The sequence below is a fragment of the Trachemys scripta genome, chromosome 6 (genome assembly GCF_013100865.1).
Source record: "Trachemys scripta elegans isolate TJP31775 chromosome 6, CAS_Tse_1.0, whole genome shotgun sequence".
In the NCBI taxonomy this organism is placed as follows: domain Eukaryota; kingdom Metazoa; phylum Chordata; order Testudines; family Emydidae; genus Trachemys; species Trachemys scripta.
The window spans coordinates 12,133,542-12,159,590 of record NC_048303.1 but is presented as its reverse complement, the minus strand read 5'-3'; the positions used below and the strand labels follow the sequence as shown (position 1 = coordinate 12,159,590).

Here is a 26,049-nt window from a genome sequence, read left to right as displayed (position 1 = left end):
GCTTTACAGGTTTTGACTGGGAGTCCCGCCAGCAAACGCACAACGGTGCTCCCCGGGGGAGAAGCAGCAATCCCGGCTGGTAGAGGGAAGGCGGGAGTCAACCTGGCCGCAGCAGCAAGGAGAGACAGAAGCCGGCTAAGCTGCGAAGGTCAGGACAAGGAGCTTGTGCTCGAAGCGAAGGCTCCAGCCTGAAACGTGTGGCCCCCCCAGGGATGCCCTCCTCGGGCTGGGTCAGCTCAGGCCGCCCCGGCTGCAAAGGGGAGGTGAGGGGCTGATTTGCAGCAGACGGGAGAGACGCGGCCCGTAGCACGCGCTCCCGCCCCTGGCCCCACGGGGAGCCTCCCCCAGCCTCGCGCCACTCATTCATCGGGGCTCCGCCTTCGCTTTCTCCCACGCTCGGCCCGCGCCCTCGGCCCCTGATTGGCTCCTTCCCGCGTCACTCGGCCTGGGTTTCTCTGGTCGCGTGGACCTGTCAAGTCCGGCTGGGGACGAGGGGAGGGGGGGGATGTGGCTTGACAGGCCCTCCGCGCTCCCACGTGGCAGGCTGGGCTGGCACCGGCAGGCAGCGCGTCCGAGGCCAGGTCTCCCGCGGGCTTTTGCAGGGGGGCCGGGGGCAGCGGCAAGTCTGAATCAGCGCAGCCAGGGATCCCGCCGCCTGCCATGAATCAGTGGGCAGCGCGCTAACGGGGCCTCCCGCTGGGCAGTGACCCCCCCCCCCTGTTAGCAATTAGCTGTGCAGGTCCCTGGGGGAGCCCCCCCCCAAGCAATGCACAGGACCCCCGCCGGCACTGACCAAGGGGAACCCTGCGAGCCGCGCCTCCCGGGGAGCTCCTCCCGCCACGCCAAGAATTAAGGGAATCCCTGGCGTGCAGTGACTCAAAGGGACCCTCCTTTCTACGCAGCGATTTCAGGAGATTCCCTTGTTCCCACCCACCCAGCCGCAGGGAAACCTGTGGGCGCTCAGGGACTCCCCTGGGTGTTGGCTACCTTGAGCGCGGGGCTCGCACGGGCTGGCCCGTGCTCCCCCAAACCCAAAAGGCAGCACTGGGCAAACGTCTGCCTTCTCCGCGGGGAGGGCGCCCACCAGCTGCCGGGAGTGCCAGCGACCCAGCAGAGCCCCCAGCCAGCAGCATCCCCACCCCCGTGGGCATGGACTTGCCCTAGGTAGGCAGCGCTGCACCCCCGCCTCCATCCCCTGTGTGTGCCCCACTCCGGCAAGCCTGGGGGTGGGGGGCAGGACAGGCACAGGAGCTGGGGCGGGAAGGGAGGGAGCCTCCGCAGGGTCTCGCCCCCTGCCCCGTCTCTCCCAGCAAGAGTTTGCATCTCAAGCCATAGAGGGAAGAGTGTGCCGAGGCGACACGCCGAGTGCATGTGTGAACAGGGGGGAGGAAGAGGGGAGGGGAGGGAGCAGGCTACAGACATCCGGGCCCTTTGCACATTCCAGTCCCACAGCCCTGTGCAGCCACCACCTCCGGGAGACGCTGCCAGCCGCCAGCGGAGCGAGCGCGGCAGGGCTCGAGCCCCGCGGTGCAGCAGCGGCAGCGGCAGCTGCTGCCAGCCGGGCCAGAGCCGCAGCTGGTGCCGGCTGCGCGGCGGGGAGACGCTGACAGCTGAGCCGGTGCCGCCTCCAGGAGACACTGACAGCCGCGGCAGCTGTGCGCCGAGTGAGGCGGGGGCGCTGCGCCCGCAGCTGGGCAGCGGGCGGAGGCGCCTTCATCCACCACCCAGGTTTGTGCCCCGGCGGCACTCCGCACGCGTTCCCCGAGCCACCTGCCCGCGGCTCTGTCCCAGTCTCCGCTGCCCGCCAGAGGGATGCTGCCAGGCTTGCGGGAGGAGGGCTCGAGCGATTCTTTCAGGTCCCTGGGGGAGGGCTCTGGGCTGGCATTAGTGGGCGAGAGGAACGGGAGATGGCTGGGAGGCAGGATCTTGCAGCTGCAAGCAGGGAAGGGTTGTGTCTGCCGGGGAGATGCAGGGGGAGTGGTTGGGGGGAAGCATTTGCAGAGCGATCAGACAGGTGGTTTCCTTGGGAAGTTTTGCTGTAGTTTGCGTGGAAACCATAGTTTCCATCAGTCTGCCTGGCATTTGGAGGCGATTTCCTGTCCTGCCCTAGTGGAGTTTATTTATTTACAGAGACTGTGCCGGAGCCATGGAGCTGCCTGCAGCTGGGCAGGGTAACAGCAGCTCCTTGGGATGGCTAGTGGAAAGGTGGGGATGAGGGGTGCTAGTGCTGAAGTAGTGAGCGGACAAAGCTTTCAGCACGTCTCTGGGGTCCAAGGCACCCAACAGGCTGTAAGAATTGCCAACTTGTTACATTTGACAGCAGCAGTTAGAATTTTATCCTTAATTGTTTTGGGGGCAGACTTCTAGACGGGCAAAAGATGTAGAGTGGTTTGGTGACATGAAGGAGAAAAAGTAAAGAACTAAGAAATTGCTTTAACAACTCTCTCTTGGCTTAAAAATCACATACTAAATCCAAACCCCAAAGCTCCTTACCTATGTTGTTAATAACACCATCAATTTTAAAATCTAAATGGATGTTAATTTTTTGTAGGCAGCTTTACTTTTAGGGTCTTATGTTGTAGTGCAATGCTGTATGTTTTGGTAGCAAACATTGGGCAGGGAGTGTGTGTGTGTTTAAACCCTATTTATAATGATGTCTTTAAAAAAGAATGAAAACATTTCTGGTGTTCTTAGCTTCTGTAAATTCTTGGTTTTGGAAAATCTAAATTTTCAGACAGATTTGACCCCAAGGCTTACTGTACCTTTAAGCATCCACAATGTTCACGCCACAATTAGGAATTAAATGGAAAGATAAGTATATCCTTTCACTGATTTGCTCCATAACTTGATGTAAATGGTGAAAAGAAATCCATCAAAACTCTGCTAATGCAACGTGCTTTTGTACTTACAACAAATGGAACAGTCTCTGACTAGATTTGTATCCAGGAGGGAAAGGCTGGGCTTGTAGTTAAGGCACTGAATGTGACTCAGGAGACTTGGATTTAGCTCCCAGCTCTTCCTGTGTGACCTTGGACTTGCTTCATTTTCTGTGCCTCAGTTCCTTCTCTGAAAATGGGTTTAATAATATTTCCTTACCTCTTGGGCATGCTGCAAGGATAAATCTATTAATATTTGTGAGGCACTCAGGATATTCTGCTGAGGGACCTGTGTAAGTAGATATAACTGAAATTGCATTTCCCTCTTGTCTATAATCAAATGGGGTAAAGAAACATCATCAAATGGAAATCCTCCTTGGGGACTGTAGGAGACCATTGAAGTCTGTAAATTCTTGTTTTGTTTGGGCCTGAACTTGCAGTCATTGCACATGGAGGTTAAGGATTGCTGAGTCAGTGATGAGAGCAGCCTTGAGACCTTCTGGCACAGAACATTGTATCGGCAGGGGGCGGGGGGGGGGAGGGGGAGTGAACGGGACCCTAGACTTTACTAGTAACTGTGCAAAACCTTACTCCCAAGCAAAGCCCTTTAGAAGGAAGTCTTGCTGTTTCAGTATTCCAGCAGGGATTAAGGAATGTGTCAGATTTGTGGATTTGTTTATTGTTGGCACAGATGTTAAATTCAAGGATTTGGACACCTTTCTGGATTCCTTTTTGCAATAGTTTAGAAGCTTGCAGATGAAGAAAGATGGGGCTACCCTTTCCCAGGGCTATTGTGGCTTTAGCTTATGTTGCTTATGCTAACAGCATAAAAAGATAAAAGAATAATAATAATCCAACACTTAAGAAAAACAACAGGAAGCATTATTCTCACCTGAAGATTCTCTGCTACTTTACAACAACCTACATTGCAGATCTTCAAAAAGAAGAACAGGAGTACTTGTGGCACCTTCACAGATAGCTGAGAAGGCAGAGAACTCTTAAGTTATGAATCTGATTCAGACTAACACGGCTACCCCTCTGATACTTAAGTTATGTTGTCCATCTCCCAGCTAGCTGAAAATTTGTTACACCTTGCAGTATTCTTGAGTATTCTCCCTGAGATTCAGGCAGCAAGTAAGCAAGCCAAAGACTAGATTGAAGCTGACTAGGTAGAAGGTACACATTTTTAACAGTGCAGATAACTAACCATTGGAACGGGTTGCCAAGGGATGTGGTGTATTCTCTGTTTCTTGGAATCTTTAAATCAAGACTGGGAGTCTTTCAGAAAGATGCACTCTAGTTCAGTCAGAACTTATGGGCTGGCCGCTAGATGCATAACACAAGCTATGGAGTTTCACCCAGTGATTCCTGCAAGAGGTCAGATTAGATGATCATAATGGCTTTAACATCTATGATTCCTCCTCCCCTTGATGGCCCGATTTGCTGTGTTTATTGAGACGACAATCCTGCCGAAGCTGCTGTAACACTACTTAATTTAATAGCTCTTACACTCAAGCAAATATAACGTTGAATGAGAACGTCTTTATCAGTTAATATAGCCTGCTATAGAGCATCCTGTAACTTACAACACGTTCTTTTAGTACTTGTAAATGACACTGTCTTCCTATTTTATGCCCTCCAATTTTGTGTTTATGGGGAGGTATCTCTGCTGCAGCAGATTGCTGCCATGAATTATCTATCACATCTCCTTTGCTCATCCTCTCAGCACTAATTTCACAAACTCTCTTTACAATGGAGGGGGCCCAATCCTTCTCCCATTGAAACCCACTGCAGGACTTCCTTTGACTTCAATGGGAACAGGATCGGAACCCTGTTTTGTGTACCAGCTTTTCAAATTCACTGCAGGCCAAACGCTTCCTTCTGGTTGTGGGCGTGGAGGAGAGGCTGAAGCCATGGGTCTCAGTGGGGAGGCAGAGGGAGGGAGCGAAAGCTGCAGACTATTCCCCCCTGTGTAAGGGTAAGGCTTGTCTGTGGGAGCTCGTGGGGCTTCAGCCAAATGGGTAAGGCGGGGACAGGCTGGAGCAAAAAGGGGTAGAGGAGCAGCTGGACTCCACTGTATTCTTTTCTCCCTTTAAGCTCATAGGCCAAGCCAGTGCCTGCTACTGCTCTGTGCATGTACAAATGCAGTGGCCCCCCTCAGCTCTGCATAGATCCAATGACCCCTTGCTTCCAGAGCATCTTCTACAACGGACTGTCCTTGGAGCTCCTGGGGAAGTAGGGGAGGTTCTGTTGAGCCAATGTCCACACCTATGTTTACCCATAATGTCTAATGGAACGTGGACCAGGCTGTGAGGGATTAAGTAATGGGCGGGGATACAGCTGTGGCTCATTAAATGGCAGGACCTGCATACAAACTTATTAGTTGGCTCTTGTCCTGTAATTGGATCCATGTGTGTGGAATGGTCAGTGGAGCTCAGCATGTGTGTCAGGGCCCTCCTGCATAGATCTGATGGCTGGATTGTGGACTTGCATGGTAAATTCTTGGGGGCAGAGACGGTGGGTGAAATCCTGGCTCCACTGCAGTCAATGGGAGCTTTGCTACTGACTTCAGTGAGGCCAGGATTTCACTCCTTAGCTTGGGTACTATGTATATGTACAGCACCTAGCACCATGGGGCTCTGAATGGAATCTTTGGGCACTACACTAAAATACCAGTACTACTAAAAAGTGGAAAGGGTTGGCTGAGAAGGGGAAAAGACTGGAGTGGACTCCTGCTGGGCAGCGAATGCATTGCTCTACTTTATCATGGAAAGGGGAGGGGAACTTGGTGGGCAGTTTTCAGTGCTGATGACGGAGGGACCTTGCCTTTGACAGGTCTGTTAGTGTTAGCAATTACCAGGATGTACAAGCAGTGGTTAAAGTAGATTGGAACAGGAGGGGGAGCTCTCAGGGCATCAGTCACGGGGGTTGGGGAGCTGGGAGGAAGCACTGCTTACACAAGCCTGATGTAGCTCCCTCTGCTTTTAGCAAAGGAGGGGCAGCTGTGCTCCCTTCCCTCCCCTGCCCAATTCCCCTTACTTTAACCTGCTGTATACTGAGAAATATTAGTCATTATCTTTGACTTTATTATTAAGCCTTAAGATGTGGTTGTTGTTTTTTAAATCTAAATATTGCAGGCCATACTATGCCATTGATTTTTTTTTAAGTCAAACTCCCCACTGAAATCATTAAAGCTTAAAAATTGATGGTACAATCTGGCCTTTTATTAGCAACATAACTTTCTTTTTTAATCAACACGAAAGGGCAGAGTCTAAGCTCAGATTTGTGTTCCGCATCTCGGCAACACTCAGACAATGCCCCCTCCTCCGCATAGCAGCTCCATAGCTGTCAAGGCAGCTTTAGAAGGCTATTCTTTAGGAAAACATAAAGAAGAGAATCAATGTCTGCGAAGTCCCCGTTTCTATTCTCCTCTTCCAAGGCCCTCGAATGTGGAGCATGGTTCTATGTATTGTTTTAAAATGAAAATAGGTGAACATTGACTTTAGTGGTCTATTATTTGTTATGTCTCTCGCTGCTCATGCAGAGACAGAGTTTCTGGTAGGAATGAACTTGCTATTTTAGTAACAGTGGCATTTTCCTCAAGGGAATCCCTCAGGGTTGGCCATTATGGTGTGGTACTGTAGCTCAGTAAAAAGATGGATTAGCTGGATGGATCTCCTCAGACGTGATTCTTTCCAAATGGCAGGTTTCAGCTATTTATGCCTGCACCTGTTATAATACTTAGCACGTATATAGTGCTTTGCATGTTCAAAACCTTGCACATTCACTAGTTAATCCATACAAACACCCCCTGAGAGGTAGGTATATATTAGTGTCCCTTCTCAGCTGGGATTATCAAGGTCCAGTGTTGCCAACTGTTGTGATTTTATTGAGTCTTGTGATATAGTTGATTTTCTATTTGAAGCCCCCACTCCTGGAGTCAGGTGAGCACATCAGAATCTCAGCTTTTATTTTTTTTAAAAATGAGTGTCTAGCCACAGAAAAGCTTGCAAATGTGACCTGAGTGCCCCCCAAAGGCTCAGAAGACAAATAAAAAGAGCCCAAAATGTATTTTTTTCAAGTCTCATGATTTCTGAGGTGGGGAGATTGCAATCCCGAGGGTCACATAGCTAGTCAGTGCCAGAGTGGGGATTAGAAATCATGAAGACTAACTTCTGTGTGGCCTTGGCCAAGTCATTGCTGCTCACTGCCTCAGTTTCCCCAGTAGTATAAAGTGTGTGTTGGGTTCCTAGCTCTCACTGCTACAGTTATGTCAGTGCTTCACAGTTTCCTTGACCTGCCACTTGAACTGGCTCCTGCACCCCACTGTTTTCAGGGCTCCTATTCTTCTGCTGGGGGGGGGGGAGGTATGGAATACCTCCACCCTGAAATGCCTTCCTGCCCACACCTGCTCTCCCATAGCGGGAGCAAGAAAATCCACCCTGGAGGTGATGGATGCAGCCATTCTTTCAAAGCAGCTGGAACTGCAAGAGGGATTTGCTCTCCCCACTTGGATAGCGGCACTGGTTTCAGGCCTAACCTGCAGCTGGGGAAAATGCTGCCCCTTCCAGTGGATAGTGGATGTGCTGTTTTGCTTAGTTATCCTATAGGAGAGTGGTGCTACTGTGAAGATAGTTGCTCCCACGCTATCCCCTTGGAATTGTGGGCTGTTTGGAACTGATGTTCAATGTTAGGACCTGATCATGCTCAGCACCCTTAACTCCCTCTGACATTGGCAGGAGGGGAGAGTTCTCAGTGCTTCTCAGGATTCGGGCCTCGGTTTGCGATCTCTACAGAACGACTGTCCATTCCTGTCACTTTATTAGCACCTGGCTGTGAGCACAAGGGGCTGATAACTCTGATCTGGCTGAGCCACGTGCAGGACTACATGAGGTAGAGCAAAGGTGGCCTTAATTATGCAGTGACTTGTGAGCTGGAGGCCAGCTTGGCTCCTGGTGCCACTTAAAGCAGAGGTGGCTTAAGGAGAATGTGGCCCCAATTGTGCAAACCTCGCTTACAGCTGGGAGTAACCCTTACTCATAGGAGTGGTCTGCCACTGCCTTCAATGGGACTGTTTGGGGGAATGTGTGTTTTTCACAAGGCTACGGCTTGTAGGATTGGGCCCTGTGTGAGAAATTCCTCCTTCAGAATGGAGGAATGCACACAGTATAAAATCTGGGGACTATTTCACTGCCGATAGTCACATGCCCCTACAATCTGTAATTATTATAGAATACATCCAGACTGGGAATAAGGCATAAGTGTTTAACAATGAGGGTAATTAACCATTGGAACAACTTAACAAGGGCTGTGATGGATTCTCGGTCACTGGCAATTTTAAAATCAAGATTCAAAAAGGTCTGCTCTAGTTCAAACAGAAATTGTTTTGGGGGAGGTCTCTGGCTTGTGTTATGCAGGAGGTCAGACTAGATGATCACACTGGCCCCTTCTGACCTTGGAATCTGAATCACACTCTGTTACTAAAAATTGCAAAGGCATAAAGCAAGAATGGGGCTTGCCTAGCCAGGCTGTCTGGAAAACTAATGAAAAGTGTGCTGATGGCTTAATCAGAGTGACTGTCTCTTATCTCTGTGGTAGGTAAATCTCCTAATAATGTTACTGCACTTTTTACAAACAAGAAGAAATAAAAGTAACGATGCTGGAGGTGTAGAGTTTTTTATCATCACGTTTTTAGGACTGTTATTTCCACAGCCATAACACCTGATTACACAAATGGGTGAGTAACTTTACTCTGGTGAATAAAGGCATGTGTGTGTTTGCAGGTTTGGGCCTGTAATCAGTATGGGGAGAGGTCAGAAAGGGGTTTTTGAAAGTACCTAAGTGACTAAGGAGCACAGGACAATGGGAGTTGGGCACCTAAATCACTTTTGAACATTGCATCTCTCTCTCTCTCTCTCTCTCTCTCTCTAAATAAAAGGAGGATGAGATTTTCGTAAGTGTCTACAGGAGTCAGATGCACAAGTCCATTGACTTCGAATGGGAGTTGGGTACCTAACTTCCTTAAGTGGTCATGGAAATCTGATCCTATTATAAGGAAAAGGCAGAATGAATTCTCCAAGGACTTATTGCTCACCGGTACTGGGTTTACTGCCCACTCTTCAGTTGCTTGCTGGAAACAAAGTTTCTTACCCCAAGTTAGAATAAACCAGAGATTTCACATTTCTTGGTCAAAATCTGCTGACAAAGGAACTTTTGAAGACAAAGTGAAACTGAGGATTTTAGAAACGAGGCCGAGGAACATAAATATCCCTTTCAGCTACTTTTAAAAGTTCAACGCCCACATTTGCAAACATGGGTGCTTACAGTTAGGCAGCTAAATCCAGATTCAGGCTTCTACATGAAAGTGGCCTGATTTCTTTTCTTTTCATAGGCACTTAGCTCCTAAGGGACTCAGTGAGAACTGTGGGTGCTCACACCTTTGAAGATCAGGTCATTTATATTTAGGGGCCTACACATGGCTTTAGAAGCCTAAAGTTAAGCACCTAAGTTTGAAAATTTTGTCTCCGTTTACTGCCAGACTTTACTCACATTTGCAGTGCTGCCATTCTCCATCACCTGTCATTTAGATGAGGTTCACTGGAACAGACATTTAGTGACAGAACAGGTGTATTCAACTACAAGTACCTTCTATCATTGTTTTATTCTATGTTTGTACAGTGCCTAGCACAACTGGATCCTGGTGCTAGGGTAATACAATAATAATAATAATTAATACTTTATTGCAGTAAAATGGACAGTTCTTCTTACTAGCATACCTCACATGGGTGCTGTGAGCCTTAATTAGTCTTAGCAAAATATTTGGGATGATCAGATATTCCATGCTACATACATGCAAAATATTATGGTTATTGGTTTTAAAAAGTATCCAGGAAGACAAAAAAGCTCTTTAAGGGCCAGATCCAAGACCCATTGAAATCAGTGGAAGGATATCTGTTGCCTTGGGTAGGTGTTGGATCATGTCGTAAGGGTACGTTTGCACTGCAAAAAACAAACACCCCCCTACCCCACGTAGCAGCGAGTCTCAGAGCCTGGGTCTGCAGACTTGGGCTCACAGGGTTTGTGCTACTGTGCTAAAGATAGCAGTATAGACGTTCCTGCTCAGGCTGGAACACGGGCTCTGAAGCCTGGCAAGCAGGGTGGGTCTCAGATCCTGAGCTCTAGACAGAGAGGGAATCTCTACACTGCTATTTGTAGCAGCGTAGCGTGAGCCTCGGTCTCTAGACCCAGGCCCTGAGACGCGCTCCCACAGGTTTGGTTGGGTTTTTTCTGTTTTTGTTTTCGCAGTGTAGATGTACCCTAAGGGTCTTACCTTACACGTAAAGAGCAATAGCCTATGTTAATTTCAGGGTAATGGAAAGGAGGAAAACCCTCTAATCATTAGAATAGGGAAGTTACAGGATTATGGGCGGTCATGTGTCATTCTGTGACAGAGTGCTGGGCAAAAGTACCCGAACCAGCACTCTGGTCACTGCAGCTTGAATTAATTACTCCAGAGCAGACCTAATTAAGAGGAGCTGTGCCTAACTGGTAGGCTGAGGAGAACTAAAGAGGCTAATTAGACATTTAGGGGATGATACAAAAGGCACAGGAAGGAAATGGGATGGGAGGAAATTGAGAGATTGCTCTTCCCTGCTTGCTTCAGGAGCGGAGGACTCCCGAGAACTGTAGGTGTAAGGCTAAATAATGTACAAGCGTGGTGGAAACCAATATTGTAAATAAACTGCACAGGGTGTTTTACCAGCAAAAAGGTCACTGAGCTGTTTGTGAACTCGAGCAGAGGCAGGAGCGAGCAGGCCCTGCCACACGCTGATATAATGCATTGTTTGTTTTTTCATTGATTTGTTTTAAATTAAATCGTACTAACTCTCCTAACCAAATAAAGAATAGGCCTTAGCCTGCATTCTTTCCATGCATGCCACTCCCACTGAAGGCAATGGGAATTCAGCATGCTTTTGGACCACACGGCGTATTTCAATGCTTTGTACTTCTACAGTGCTTCCTAGCTGAGAATCTCAAAGTGTTTTGCAAGCGTTAGCTGTGGTGCCAGATCTCCTGATTTATCCTGAGGCTTGTAACATTTGATGATTTTCTTGAGGCCTCAACTCCTGAAGTCATGGAAATATATGAGAATTTCAGCTTTCATTTAAAAAACTAAAGTTTGTAGCCCTCGTGGCTGTAGAGAAAATCTTGAAAATGTGATCCCAGTGTATCTCAAAGGTATAAACAACAGAAGGTGGAAAGAACCTAACCTATGCTATTAAATTTTGTTGTTTTCTTTAAGCCAATTTCATGATTTTTGAATGTTTGAGTTTAGCAATACTGCATTAATAAAGCCTTGTCATAACTCTTTCAGGCACTATTAGAGCCATTTTATAGATTGTGAAGACTCTGATACAATGGTGTTAAAAGGGTTTGTTTCTGTGAGGCGCCCAGTGTCCTCAACACCTCACTTAGGCCTTGGCTACACTTACCAGCCAGTTCGACGGCTGGAAATCGAAGTTCTGGGTTCGACTTATCGCGTCTAGTCTGGACGCGATAAGTCGAACCCGGAAGTGCTTGCCGTCGACTGCGGTACTCCAGCTCGGCGAGAGGAGTACCGCGGAGTCGACGGGGGAGCCTGCCTGCCGCGTGTGGACCAAGGTAAGTTCGAACTAAGGTACTTCGACTTCAGCTACGTTATTCACGTAGCTGAAGTTGCGTACCTTAGTTCGAATTGGGGGGGGTAGTGTAGACCAAGCCTTAGGCTCAGGCACTAAGTTTTTCAACGCTTGGTGCCTCAATCCATATTTAGGCACCTAAATACAAGTGGCCTGAGTTTCAAAAGTACTGAAATCAATGGAAGCAGATGAGTGCTGATCACTTTGGAAAATCAGGCCACATATGTTTAGATGCCAAAATATGGATGTAGGAGCCTAACTTCTGGCTCCTGTTTTTGAAAATCTTAGTCAAAGTGACTTGCCCCAGGCAATTCAGGGAGGCTGTGGAAGAGGTAGGAATGGAGCCCAGACTACATGACCGCACAGACTGTGTTTTTACCATAAGACCACTCTTTCCCTCTTAGGACTTGTCTACGCTTAAAATGATACAGCTGCAGTGCATCAGGCTAGATATGCCTACACCAGTGGGGGAGAGGGGGCGGGTTTCTCCCGTTGCTGTAAGTAATCCACCTCGCCGAGAGGCAGTATCTAGTTTGACGGAAGAATTCTTCTGTCGACTGAGTGCAGGCTACATGGGACTTAATTCGGCTTAACTGTGCCGCTCAGGGATGTGGATTTTTTGCACCCCCACCGTGACATTGCTATGCCGATGTAATACTTTAATGTAGACCCGGCCTGAGTGAGGAGTTTCTGGTCTCCTCTCCCATAAGCACGGACGAAGAACAACCCCACACTTGTACCATTTTCTCCAGGCAAGATTCTCGTAAGCTATTATTTTAGGTACATTGTTTGTTTGTTTTTCAAATGAGATAAGTTTTCATTGTGTTTGAAAAACTCTGGGGTTTCCTTTCCCCTCCCCCCTCCTGGATAGACTTTTATAGGCTCTGGCTATAAAAAGGGGGAGGCTCCATCCAGGAAGTATTAGAATATAAAAGGAAATATTTCAGTTCTGTAATGAATGAAGCTTGGCAAGTCCAGAGAGGATGTGGAGAGAAAGGGGGGGAAAAAAGTGGCAGGTGTGTTTAGAGAGAAGGGCGTGCCATCAAATATATTTTAAGCTCTGGAAGTTGAGTGCCACTCATTTTACTGCACTGTGGAGAAAAGAGATTTGGTTGCTTTTTTTTTTTAATCCTCTAGTGACACACTTTAAGAAACAACACTAGCTGTTCTTTTAACTTGTTTCAACTCATCAAATTAATCAGAGTTTAGTTTATCTCTTGTACTTTTTCGAGGGAGATGCCTAAGGTTTATTTAACAAAGAGCTCTTGCCTTACAGAGCAAAAGTTTGCATTTTTGTAGGAAATAGTGTTTGGGGGAAATAGCCTACCCATAAGTAGGGTGACCAGACAACAAATGTGAAAAATCAGGACGGGGGTGGGGGGTAATAGGAGCCTATATAAGGAAAAGACCCAAAAAACGGGACTGTCCCAATAAAATCGGGACATCTGGTCACCCTACTAAGGCTGCTTGCTTCCTCTGCTGGATCCCGAGGGAGTGGCTACAAAGGACCTGGGTTACAAAGGAAGGCTTCAAAGAGCAAGATGAAATGAGCAACTCAGTCGGACGGGGGAGGTTTGGAGTTCGGGCACTGCTCCTGTTGACGTTGATGAGAAAACTCCCAGGGAGCAGGATTGGGCCCTAAGGTTTTTGTCAAAGAAAACCTGTATAAGGGAAGCCAAATGGAGTGCAGGATGCTCAGCACCTGGCAGGACTAGCCCAGAGATGTAGGGAACCAGCTGCTGCTTCTTACCTTCAAGTAGGAGAATCGCTTTCCAGTGTTTAACTCTTTGACGTTCAGAATACTGCATGGGCTGATGACGTATGATCTGCCCATCCACACAGACTAAAACCAAACCAGGGGAAGAGTGCGGGAGGGGATTTAGCCAATGTGGGTAATATGCAGGATGTTGGGGAGAGATTCTGTAGTGTGCAGAGAGCAATTATCCTAATGAGTACATAGCTGGAGAGCCTCTTTTTCAGTGACTGGGTTCGCAGAGCACCTTGCAGAGGGATGGACTCAGGCTCGTATCATAATGCTGTTGCTTTCATAACATAGATTAATGTGTGGATGCAATAACACAGTACAGACATCCCAATAGGACAGGATTTGGGGACATTCTGACTCCCTCGTCTCTCTACCTGAAATATGGACTCCATGCCAGTCACGTGGAAGGACAGTCTTATGGTTAATGTATTGGACTGGTACTCAGGAGCTCTTGGTTCAGTTTCTGGCTGTGCCATGGCCTTCTTACGTGACATTGGGCAAGTCCTCTTTTCTCTGGGCTCAATTCTCCATCTGTAAAACAGAGATAATCATACTTACTTTTTCTGTCTTCTCTAATTACATTGTAAGCTCTTCAGAGCAGGGACTGTCTCTTACTATCTGTGGGGATCGTGCCTAACACAACGTGGCCTCAATCTTGATTGGCACCTCAAGGAGCTACTGTAATACAAATAAATATTAATAAAGTAGCATTCAAAAGAGCAAGGGGTTGAAGATCTTACATTTACAGAGGGCCTTTCATCAGAAACGATGCCAAAGTGTTCACGTAGGCATGAAATGCTGCTGCCAGCACTGAAATGTAGCCATCTCTGGGGTGGAGGGCAGCAGCTACCTAACACAACAGTGTAGGACCTAGAGTATAGAACACTGCATCCGCCTGAAATGGTAGGAAGAATGTAGTTCAACCAATGTAATTAAGCAGATTGGAATTTGACTAGGCTACTACTGCTAATACCCAGCTCCTGTGATAAGTGTCACAGGATCTATATTGTCTGCCGGTGGGGCATGACGTTGATTTTATGGATCACCTGAAAGTTTTCACCTTCTGCAGCGGAGTGATCCCTGCAGGGGCGTTGGGTCTTTGGGATCCTGAGTGGCATGCTGCCATATAAAGTGTGACATATTATCATTTGGTACTGACTCACAGGGCAAAGTGCTGCCTTCTGAACTGCCATCACCACTTCCTGCAGATCTTGGGTTTTCCCCATATAGTGCATACCTGATTTACCTCTGCTTAGCTTCTGCAATCTGGTGCAGTCACAACTCTTTCAGTCTCCATAGTAGGTCTGATCTGTCTTCTTGTAAAAGGGACAACTGTGCAATTTGCAACAGTCCTTAGCAGCCGGTTTAACATATGTACAGGGAGGAGGAATTGTTTTTAATGCCCAGTTTACTTAGGGCAAGTCTTGACTAGAAACACTATAGCGTCTGCACTGCAGCTGGGCCACTGTAGCACTGTAGTGTAGACACTTACACAGTGACTGAAGGGGGTCCTTCCATCGCTGTAGTAAATCCACCTCTCTGAGAGGCGGTAGTTAGGTTGACAGAAAAATTCGAATGGTGTCTGTACTGGGGTGTGAGCTGGATTAATTATATCGCATAGGGTGTGAAATTTTTCACCCTCAAATTTGTATTTCCTTTTTTTGTGGCTATTTGACTGTAGTATTTTCTAGCCTACTGTACTAATTTTTATTTTACAGTTGTGCTTGGGTGTGGAGGAAGGGGACATGGCCATGTGTGAATGCATAACTTCTAGTGTTAAACACTAGCTGCGTGCCACTCCAGAAGCAGCTGCAGGAATATTGGGTGGAGGGATTCTTGTTCCATAAACCATTCATAGAGTGGTTTGGGATCTCTTGCTATATAAATCCAAATTACTATGTCCTGCTTTCAAATACAAGCTACTGAGTAATCACACAAGTAAGTACTTATTCTCCCCATAATGTTTATAACAGCCTCATAAAGAAAGAGACAGACTTGATGGTATTAATGGGGACCATGTGGTCCAGTTGCATGCTCTTATACAGAAGGTTAAAACAGCTGTAAATGGACTCTTATAAAGCAACCTGATCAAAAGGGCAGGCAAAGAGAAGACTGTTTGTTTTTTGTTTTTCATTGTATTTTTTTTACATGGGCTGGCTTTATGATAAACACAAGATTAAAATGAAAACCCCAAAGTAAAAATAAAAAAGGGTGGGCAGGAACACAGTGACCTCAAGTAGACCATAAATGGGCTTGAGGTTAGAGTCCCAAAGGGCCTGAGACACGAAAGTCTGCAACTGTTTACAGTTTAAGAATTAAATTTCCTCTCTTGGCTTCCAGAAGTCAATCTCTGTGACATGAAGAAGGATATGAAGGAAAACATTCTGGGTATTCATTGTCACTTTTAAGCATGCTGATTGTCAATGAAATAGAGGAGAAGAGAAACATGACTGATGATAGTCACTTAAGTTGCTCAGTAGGGATTTGTAGCTGGCATTATTACTGCAGTGCTGTCTGCCCGCAGTGCTGTAGTTGAAATCTGTCAGCATTTCCATTATAAATCTCTATTTTCAGATGTTCAGAACCTGATGGCAAAATTTCTCTCCAGGCTGAAATTTGGTAGAGGAAGCCTCAATCGGCTATCAGATTCCCCCTCCCCCCCCCCCCCCAAAAAAAAGGTGAGTGTGGGGGTCATTTTAAAGTTGTATAAATGCAAAAGTCAAAGGACTACATACATCCCGCTAATCTTTCTCATGTGAATTGACTCTGATCAGTGATGACTAGTGAACAGAACTTAAATGAGTGTCATGGACTTTGCTGCTGTCTTGTAACTTAAACATATCTTTGTTTTTTTAAAAACTTTTACATGAAACTTCAGGCAGGCAAACCCTTCTTGCTGAATGTATTGAAAAGTAGGCAGCTGAGAGATGGAACTTAAAATGAGGAATGAAAATGGAATGAAAATTAACTAGTAACTTCATTTCTTTAGAGTTTTTTTTTTTTAAACTACCATATTTCAAATTTTGGGTCCATAACATGCATGTAAATGCACACTGTTAATGATACACATTCATAACCTACATTTGATATATCATAATGTATATTGTAAATGCGGTTATGTACATTTATACACACACGCACCTACACTCGAGCATACAGGTATGTGCAAAATATTGTAAATTCAATATTAAAGTTGCAAATTTAAAATCACAAAATAGAAAAGAAATATCAAAAATTAAGGTTCCAATAACAACATTAACTTGATCAAATTGCATATCTTCTGTATTTTATAAGTAATACATTTTATGACATAACTTCAATATATTAAGCTACACATTTAACAAAAGGAAAAAGCCAAGATAATCTTGATTTTTTTTGTGTTGTTAACTGTGCAATTTTAATATTGCATTTGCAGATTTTTGCATTTGTGTGTGTGTGTGTATAATATATAAGTGCATGTGTGTATAACATTGCATTAATGGAGTTTTTGTATGTAATTTCATAGGCTTTTAAAAAGGAAAAAAACAAAATAAAAATGCCCATGCCTAATAAAGATAGTATATTAACTGTCTTTGTTTAGAAGTTTCATGTCTTTGTATTACCTAGGTCCTCTCTTTCACTATTGCCATCATTCAGCTAACTTTGATGTTTTCTGTCTCATATTATAGCCCAATCTTGCAAACACATACTGTGTGCATATAAATGATTTCACTTCCATGTCCCATTGATTCTAGAATCATATCTTTCAATTGGAGGACCTTTGGGGTCATGTGTATGGGGTGGTTCCAAAACCCATTGACATCAGTGGACCTTGGATCAGATCATATAAAAAACTGCGACCAGATTTTGGGTGCTGTGTAAATCATAAAAAAGCATGAGCAAAAATGATCAGGAATGCAGTCTCCTTGAGAATCAAAGCTAACAAACTATTTAGGCCATCAGAGGAGAGAGATCACATGTAAAATCAATACTCTCCAGAGTTGCTTCATTTCTATCCCACAGATTATGCATAATCTAGCAAATAAAAATCTTTAAAGGATTCATCTAATGAAGAAGCATCTAGATTCTCTTCCAGATTTTCAACGGCAACTATATTAAGCCTCTCCAATTCTTCTAGGGTTCTTATAATAAGAAAACAAAACAAAACAAAAAACCCAAAACTCAAATCCACCCTTAAAGCAGTCTAAAATAACCAAGAGTTATATTTAGGGCTGTCAATTAATCGCAGTTAACTCACACGATTAACTAAAAAAAATTAATTGTGATTAAAAAAAATAATTGTGATTAATTGCACTTATAATAATAGAATACCAATTGAAATTTATTAAATATTTTGGATTTTTTTTACATTTTCAATATTGATTTCAATGACGACGCAGAATACAAAGTGCACAGTGCTCACTTTATATTATTATTTTTGATTACAAATATATGCACTGTAAAAATAATAAAAGAAATAATATTTTTCACCTCCTACAGATATTGAAGTGCAGTCTCTTTATCGTGAAAGTGTTGGTTACATAACCACTCAAAACCAAAACAGTGTAAAACTTTAGAGCCTACAAGTCCACTCAGTCCTACTTCTTATTCTGCCAAATGCTAAGACAAACAAGTTAGTTTACATTGATGGGAGATACTGTCACTTGAAAGTGAGAACAGGCGTTTGCATGGCACTTTTGTAGCTGGCATTGTAAGGTATTTACATGCCAGATATGCTAAACATTCGTGTATTCCTTTATGCTTCGGCCACCATTCCAGAGAACATGCTTCCATGCTGATGATGCTCATTTAAAAAAAATGCGTCAATTAAATTTGGGGGGAGAATTGTATGTCTCCTGCTCTGTTTTCCTCACATTCTGCATATATTTCATGTTATAGCACGCTCGGATGATGATCCAGCATATGTTTGTTTTAAGAACAATTTCACAGCAGATTTGACAAAAGGCAAAGAAGGTACCGATGTGAGATTTCTAAAAATAGCTACAGCTGTCAACCCAAGGTTTAAGAATCTGAAGTGCCATCCAAAATCTGAGAGGGATGAGGTATGGAGCATGCTTTCAGAAGTCTTAAAAGAGCAACACTCTGATGCGGAAACTCCAGAATCCAAACTACCAAAAAGGAAAATCAACCTTCTGCTGGTGGCATTTGACTCAGATGATGAAAATGAACATGCGTCAGTCCGCACTGCTTTGGATCGTTATTGAGCACAACCCGTCATTAGCAAGGAAGCATGTCCTCTAGAATGGTGGTTGAAGCATGAAGGGACATATGAATCTTTAGTGCATCTGGCAATTAAATATCTTGCAATGCCAGCTACAACGTTGCCATGCAAATGCCTGTTCTCACTTACAGGTGATATTGTAAACAAGGAGCAGGCAGCCTTGTCTTCTGCAAATTGTAACCAACCTTGTTTGTCTGAGTGTTTGACTGACCAAGAAATAGGACTGAGTGGACTTGTAGGCTCTAAAGTTTTACATAGGTTTATTTTTAATGCATTTTTTTTGTACATAATTCTACATTTGTAAGTTCAACTTTCATGATAAACAGATTGCACTACAGTACTTGTATTAGGTGAATTGAAAAATAATTTTGTTTTTTTCAGTGCAAATATTTGTAATAAAAAATAAATATAAAGTGAGCGCTGTACACATCGTATTCTGTGTTGTAATTGAAATTAATATATTTGAAAATGTAGTAAATATCCAAAAATATTTAAAATAATGATATGCTATTGTTTTTTAATAATTTTTTAAATTTTGATTAATTTGTTTAACAGCGCGATTAATTGCAATTCATTTTTTTAATCGCACGATTAATCATGATTAATTTTTAATGGCTTGACAGCCCTAGTAATATTGCTAATAACAATAATAAAAGCTGGGGGAAATGTGCTGCTTGAGCCCCAGTCTGAGAGAATTTTACTCCAAGAAAATGGAATTATCTTGCCTTGTTTGGTAAGAGAGACCCAGGTGGAAATGTCTGTCTTTCCTAGTAAAATACCTATTTGTTTACTCTACTACTGACACATGATCAAAAGCAAAAGAAAAGGAAGAAAAACAAACTCCACATCTCTGCAGAAGATCTTCCATTTGTATCAGTTTGTGGGAAACAGAGGGTTGGGGAGGAGGGGGTGTTATAAGTTTTCTAACCTCATGAACGGCTCAGCTTTAAAATCAAGCAACAGCTCCATCTCCTCTTGCATTCTATGTGGAGTTTCCTCAAAGCCCCCTTGTTCACTGTAAATACCTGATCCTATAGTCTCTGGTTGTGGAAAACCTCCGTTCATCTAGGCGGGAGTTTGAGCAAGGGCCACCAACAAAGGCACTGCATTTGAATGGTCTATTATTTTGTTATTTTAGTAAGATCCACACAGTTGTAACTGTGGCTGCAAATGACAGCATTTTACGCATTTAGGCCCAAATCCTGCCATCTGATCTGCCTGGGCAGACTCCATGTCCCTACGCAAAGGCCCACCAAGATCACTCTCAGGAGTGTGGCCATAGTTACTTGATTTCAGGGTGCAATCGGGTTGTGAAACATAGGGCCAGATCCTCTGCTGGTGTAAATTGGTGTAGCTCCATTAACTTCAGCAGAGCTATGCTGATATACACCAGCTGAGGATCCAGCCCATTAATGCTGTCGTTTGCACTGACAGTTTATTGTGGATGCAAGTATTTGTGGGATCAAAACTGTGCCTGCAATAGTGGGAACTGGGCTTTTGGAGTTAGATTTTCAAGGATTTAGCAATCACGGTTGGAGCCAGATTTTCCCAAAGCGCTCAGCCGCTTTGCAACATTTCTGCCCAGTTTTCTAAACAGCTGTGCACCCAACATCCTGATCTCTTTCGACAATCTGGCCCACTTACAGCAGTGCCTAAAAGGGAGCTGAGCTCTTCTGAAAATCTGGTCACTGGAGCACAGCAGAAACGGCTTAGCTACCAGCTGCTTCTTCAGATGGGCACATAATGATTTTTGCTAACTAAGGAGTTTAACCCCTTGCAACCAGAACAGCGCAACAAATTTAGTGTGTCTAAAGCCTGAAGGAAGTGAGTATTATGTTATCTCATAATTGATGATATTGAGCCACTTTATTTCCTAAGGCCAAGCCCACAGCAGTTAACATGATGATAATGTTATTTATCACATCACCCCCACTTCCAGTGGACGCATTGCTGTGAAACTAGATGGAACCTTAAACAATGTTTGCATTACTGATTTTCATCCCATAACCAAGCTGAACTGAGGTTTGTTTGGTTTGGGGGGCATCTCCGATTTTAAAATAATGCATAGAGTTTGTGCAGAGGACGATGCGGTATCACTGCGGTATGACTTCCTTCCCTTGTGCACCCTGTTCGATGGGCAACCACAGAATGTGACCAGGATAGCCAGACCATACATCAAGACAAAGCTTTCCTTGGATATTACCAGGCAGTTTGGATGAAAGATTTGTTCCTGGGAGTTGTGGCCCAAAGGCAAAAGCAAACTTAAAAAAAGAAAAAAAAAAGGCAGAGGAGGAAGTTAAAGTAACCTTCCAGTCCTGAGCTAGTTTCCTTTGTTGTGTTTTTTGGCAAGAATTGGCATAGCACTCAAGGGGAAATTTGCTGTAACTTTCCATTCTTGCTGCCCATTGTCCTGCCCGTGGACACCAGATAAAAGGGACGAGGTGGGGGTGGAGGGTGAGGAATTGTTGGTAGAAATATCAGGAAATTATACTTCTATTAACCCTCTGACGCTTACCCCGTAACAGTCTCCAGTTAGGGGCAGATGGAGCTCACGTTTGTTGCACACACCATTTGCTTTTCAGGTTTGTGCTGTTTTAAATGAGGATGATTTAGGTTGAAATTCATTAATTTGCCTTCCCAGGTCATGTTCCCATGAGAAGCAGGGAGCCTAATATCATGATGCTCCCTGGGGGAGGTGTAAAACCGGGGAGAGCTGGATGTTCAACACGACCCCTCCTTTCCAGAGAGCACCCCTCCAGCAGGGCCACCCCGGAACCTGAGATCTGTAGGTTGGGTGGGGCAGGGTTGGCATCTTCCCTTTCCCCTCAAACTTTTGGGGCAAAACAGCAGTCTGCAGTCACTGTTGCAGCTTTCCCCTCTGTATTATTAACCCCCCTCCAGAGTCCCTGAGGCCAGGAGCCTTAGAGAGCCAATGTGTTGGACAGCTCTGCAGAGGCAATGGGCTTCTCCAGGGGAAGGCCTAATCTTGGTAGATTTCCCCCCCGCCCCCCGTGCAGATCTTGGTGGATCCAGAGGTTTAGCAGGCTGAGCCCCTGGTCTGTTCCCCAGATGTAGGAATACCACTTCGCTCCTGCGGAGAGCAGCCCAGGGGCCACAGTGGAATAGAAATCCATTGCTATTTCCACCACACCTGGGCATTTTCAGGTGCTTTCTCACCCCAGCCCCCAGGGCCGGCTCCAGGCACCAGCCTGGCAAGCAGGTGCTTGGGGTGGCCGCTCCGGAGAGGGGTGGCACATCCTGCTTTTCGGCGGCAATTCGGCGGACGGTCCCTCGCTCCCGCTCGGAGCGAAGGACCTCCTGCCGAATTGCCGCCACAGATCGCGATCGTGATCGCGGCTTTTTTCTTTTTTTTTTTTTTTTTCCAGCAGCACACGGGGTTAATTTCATTCAGTAATAAACCTCTTCTCACCCACCTCAAACTGTCGCTGTGATTTTGGCCCTCTTCCCTTTTGTCTCTCGCCTTTGCCTCTGGTTGCCTGGCAACCCCATTGCCGTTGATGGGACTTAGTCATTATATGTTACTCTTACTTCCCCTCCCCCACCCCGTACTTCTCAAAAATAGAAAAATGGCCCACGCTGGATTCCAGCTGCCTTTGAGGAACACTGCCCCGGGAGTGCAGAGAGCCTGCGTAGCAAGCAGAGGTGACTTATCACACATCCAGGCCAGCTAGAGGACTTCCCTCTACAGGAGTCACTAGTTAATCTTGGGCCACATGTTACGTCTCTGCAGGGTTTTCCCTCATGGGGCTTTGGAAATGGCAGGCAGTTCGTCTGCCTAAACTTACCGATGTCCTGAGATCTGGATGGAACTTAGAGCGCCTTACAAGGAGAGAAACATCCACCTCTGCACTGCTCCCCTTAGCTCTTCCCTGCTCCCTGAGCCACATCGGGGGAGCAGTAACTAGTAGGCCAATTTCCACCTGGATCTGTCCACACCTGAGATAAGCGTACCACAAAAAAACAGTTGATTCATACCTCTTACCCATACTTCCCATGAGGCACGGATCCCCAAGCCTCGGAAGGGCCTCAAGAAGGTCTGAGATCTAGTGGGAAGAATGCAACAGGGCCACACCTCTCCCCCGGAATTTCAGTGGCACTTGTGCTCCTTCCGTGCATCTAAAGATCCCACCTCAGCCTCTGGCTTGGTGCAATTTGTCACCCTCCAATTCAGATAGTGAAGAGTAGCATGCCCCAGTCTGGCAGTCCTTGCCTCAAATGGAGTCTTTGGGGAGTTTTTCTGACTAAGGGCTGTAGAATCAGGCCTAGAGAGGGAGCAAGTGAGAATAAGGTTGCTGCGTGTCCAAAGCCAATGGGTATGTCCTGTCTATTTCTGACACTGACCGAGCACACAAACTACACACACTATAAACAAGTAGCAATAAGACTTTGCAATTCTATAATACCGTTCAACTGAGTGTTTCTAAACTCTTCCCAAACATCTGTTAAGTCTGTGGGAACAATTTACCATGGGATGTCGTGGATTCTTCATCACTTGATCTCTTTTAAATCGAGATTGCATATCTTTCTAAAAAAATATACAGCTAACTCAGTCACAAGATATGGGCTTGATGCAGGACTCACTGGGTGAAGTTCTCTGGCCTGTGTTACACAGGAGGTCAGGATAGGTGATCAAATAGTGCGTTGTGGCCTGAAATTCTAGAAATCTACAAATTGATTAATACCCCTATGAAACAGACAAATATGTCATACCTGTCTCACAAATGGAAACCAAGGCATGGAGAGGTTAAGGGACTTACCCAAGGTCACAAAGTGCTTGTCATCAGTGGCAAGGCTGGGAACAGAACCTAGGAATAGTTCCTTAATCAAACCACTCAGATCATTTATCTTAATAAAAAGAATATTTCCTTGAGAGTCATAGGGTTGAATTTTTAAAAATGCACGCTTGCAAAAATGCTTCTAATTGGCCAACTGCATACCCATTCATAGTAACTTTATATGCAGCTTAAGTGCCGTTTGCATTCATTCTGCACATGCATTGCACAATCTGTTCTGCAAATACACACATATGTGATATCAGCAGTAGTCATAAATGAGAAAAAATTGGTTTTCCTGAAGACTGAAAAGTGTTGACCTATTAAAATTCACAGGGATGAAAATGAGCCCATTTCTCCATAGGATCAGCATAGCCATGCACTTCCTCCCCATGCAGAAACTCATATATAACTGATGACCCATGTGGAGAACTGTGACACCCATGAGAGATCCCCAAATGTTTCTCATTATTTAGGTTTCAGAGTAGCAGCCATGTTAGTCTGTATCCGCAAAAAGAACAGGAGTACTTGTGGCACCTTAGAGACTAACAAATTTATTAGAGCATAAGTTTTCGTGGACTACAGCCCACTTCTTCGGATGCATCCGAAAGTGCCACAAGTACTCCTGTTCTCATTATTTAGGGAATGCAGGTTATCTTGTACTGCAATATGTAAAAGGGAGTCTGGAGCGATAACAGAAGAGGCTCCTCTTAGTCTGTTTTGTTAAGTGGACAATAGCACTTTTAATTTGTGCTCAGAATAAGCATAGGAAACTGCATAGGTCATGCATGCTTCATCCTTGGCCTCTTTGTTTGACCAAAGGAGGAGCATTTATATAGGATTTACTTCTTATGTTACCCAGAACTGTTATTATTGATTCATGCTCCAGAGCTTGACACCAGGTGTAAACTATAATTCTCTGTGTTGACTTTCAATTCATCGCATCTTGAGGCTTTTCTTTTGTAGGAGTCAGGGCTGCTTTAAAGAGCTTTAAAATATTTCCCACCCTCTATTTACCTAATATACCTACATTTGTATGGAATAATGGATTGTATAGCGCTCATCAGTGATGTTTTGACAGGGCCACGGTTGAATTGTGCAGGTTATCCCAAACAATGGCTACAAAACTTTTCTGCCAATGCTGCACCATCACGCATTATGTGTGTGCCACTTATTTTACAGAGATCATTTTAGAAACTCGTCCGTGTGTTTGGATGTCTTATTGGTACAATTTCCATTGGGAAAGCCAAAAGTCTCTGTAGAACTGTGAGTCCAACCGTACAGGGCTTGGATGGAAAGGGAAATTATACATTTTGGACACCACTGAAAATTACCTAAAATAGCTTTTCTATATATAATGATGTTGTGGTTTTTAGGGTTAGGTATTTCGGAACCTGCTAGGGCTGGAAGCTAGTATCCCAGTGGAAAGGCAAAATTCTCAACTTTTTTTTTAATTTTCACATGTTTAAAGAGTTGGGAAATTGAAACTATTCTAGGGGCAAAACTTACTGTTGTCCGTCCTGTCCTTTAGGGGCCGATGTAATTTTGTAAGAGAAAAGTCCATATTTGGAGGAATTTAGGAAACATTTTTTGGCCGGATTCTGTTTTCTTTAACAAAATTAATAGTGGTTTTGAAGTGGCTTAAACATTATGAATGTTAGAATAAATTCTGGGGGGAGATGAGTTAGTGGTCAGAGTGCAAATGATTTGTCAAAGGGGCATAATAAATGTACTTATCACATGGATCTGTGATTTATCCCCTGGATAACCCCCCCGGATACATGGAATATATATTTATAAATTAATGGCACAATATCCGTGGTGAAACTGTGACTGCTGCCTACCATGCTGACCAGTTTGGTCTCATTGTTTTCTTGTGTTCTCCCATCTGCCTATCTGTATCCACCTTAGATTGTAAGCTCTTTGGGGGAGGGACCATCTTGTGCTGTATTTGTACAGCACCTGGCACAATGGGTTCCTGGTCTATGACTGGGGCTCCTAGTGCTAATGCAATACAAATAATAATGGTCCGGATCCACAAGGGACTCAGGCATTGCAGTGCTGAGAGCATGCCTATCTGATCAGGCCATGGAGGCAAGATAGATGGGGCGATGGCTGTTTATCCCTTGTTTGATGATTGCCTAGGAGCTGAGATGCTGTCTGCCTGAGGCAGCACTACGCGTTCTCAGTAGCAGAAACTTGAGCACCTAGGGGATTTTTACACCCAAAACATGGACGCTGAGTGAGTTTAGACACCCACAGGGTTAGGAGGCAGCCGAACAGGGGTTTCGTGGATCGAAGCAGTACCTAAAACTAGGACTTAGGCGCTAAATCCCTTCGTGGATCTGGCCCGTAAAACTACAAATTTTGCAGATCCACGTGAACCCGTCTGGTTTCTTAAACTAAGTAGAGTCGGTGGCTTTAACTGTATGTTTCCTACATGACTTTGATACAGTAGAACCTCAGAGTTACAAACCCCTTGGGAATGGACGTCGTTCGTAACTGAACAAAACATTATGATGGTTTTTTCAAAGGTTTACAACTGGACATTGACTTAATACAGCTTTGAAACTTTACTATGCAGAAAAAAAATGCTGTCTTTAGCCATCGTAATTTAAATGAAACAAGCACAGAAACAGTTTCTTTATCGTGCCAAATCTTTTTTTAAACTTGCCCTTTATTTTTTTTAATAGTTTACGTTAAATACAGTACTGTT

The 26,049-nt window shown here is 44.8% G+C and overlaps 1 protein-coding gene across 1 annotated transcript in view; it reads left to right on the top strand.

The window, feature by feature from the left end:
• Nucleotides 1-1,611: 1,611 nt before the first annotated feature.
• The window catches only part of ZBTB7C (zinc finger and BTB domain containing 7C), a 272,862-nt gene continuing 248,424 nt past the window's right edge, over nt 1,612-26,049 (top strand). The window contains exon 1 of the mRNA XM_034774475.1: nt 1,612-1,728. The gene's annotated coding sequence lies outside the window, so the exon portion shown is untranslated. The remainder of the gene's footprint in view (nt 1,729-26,049) is intronic.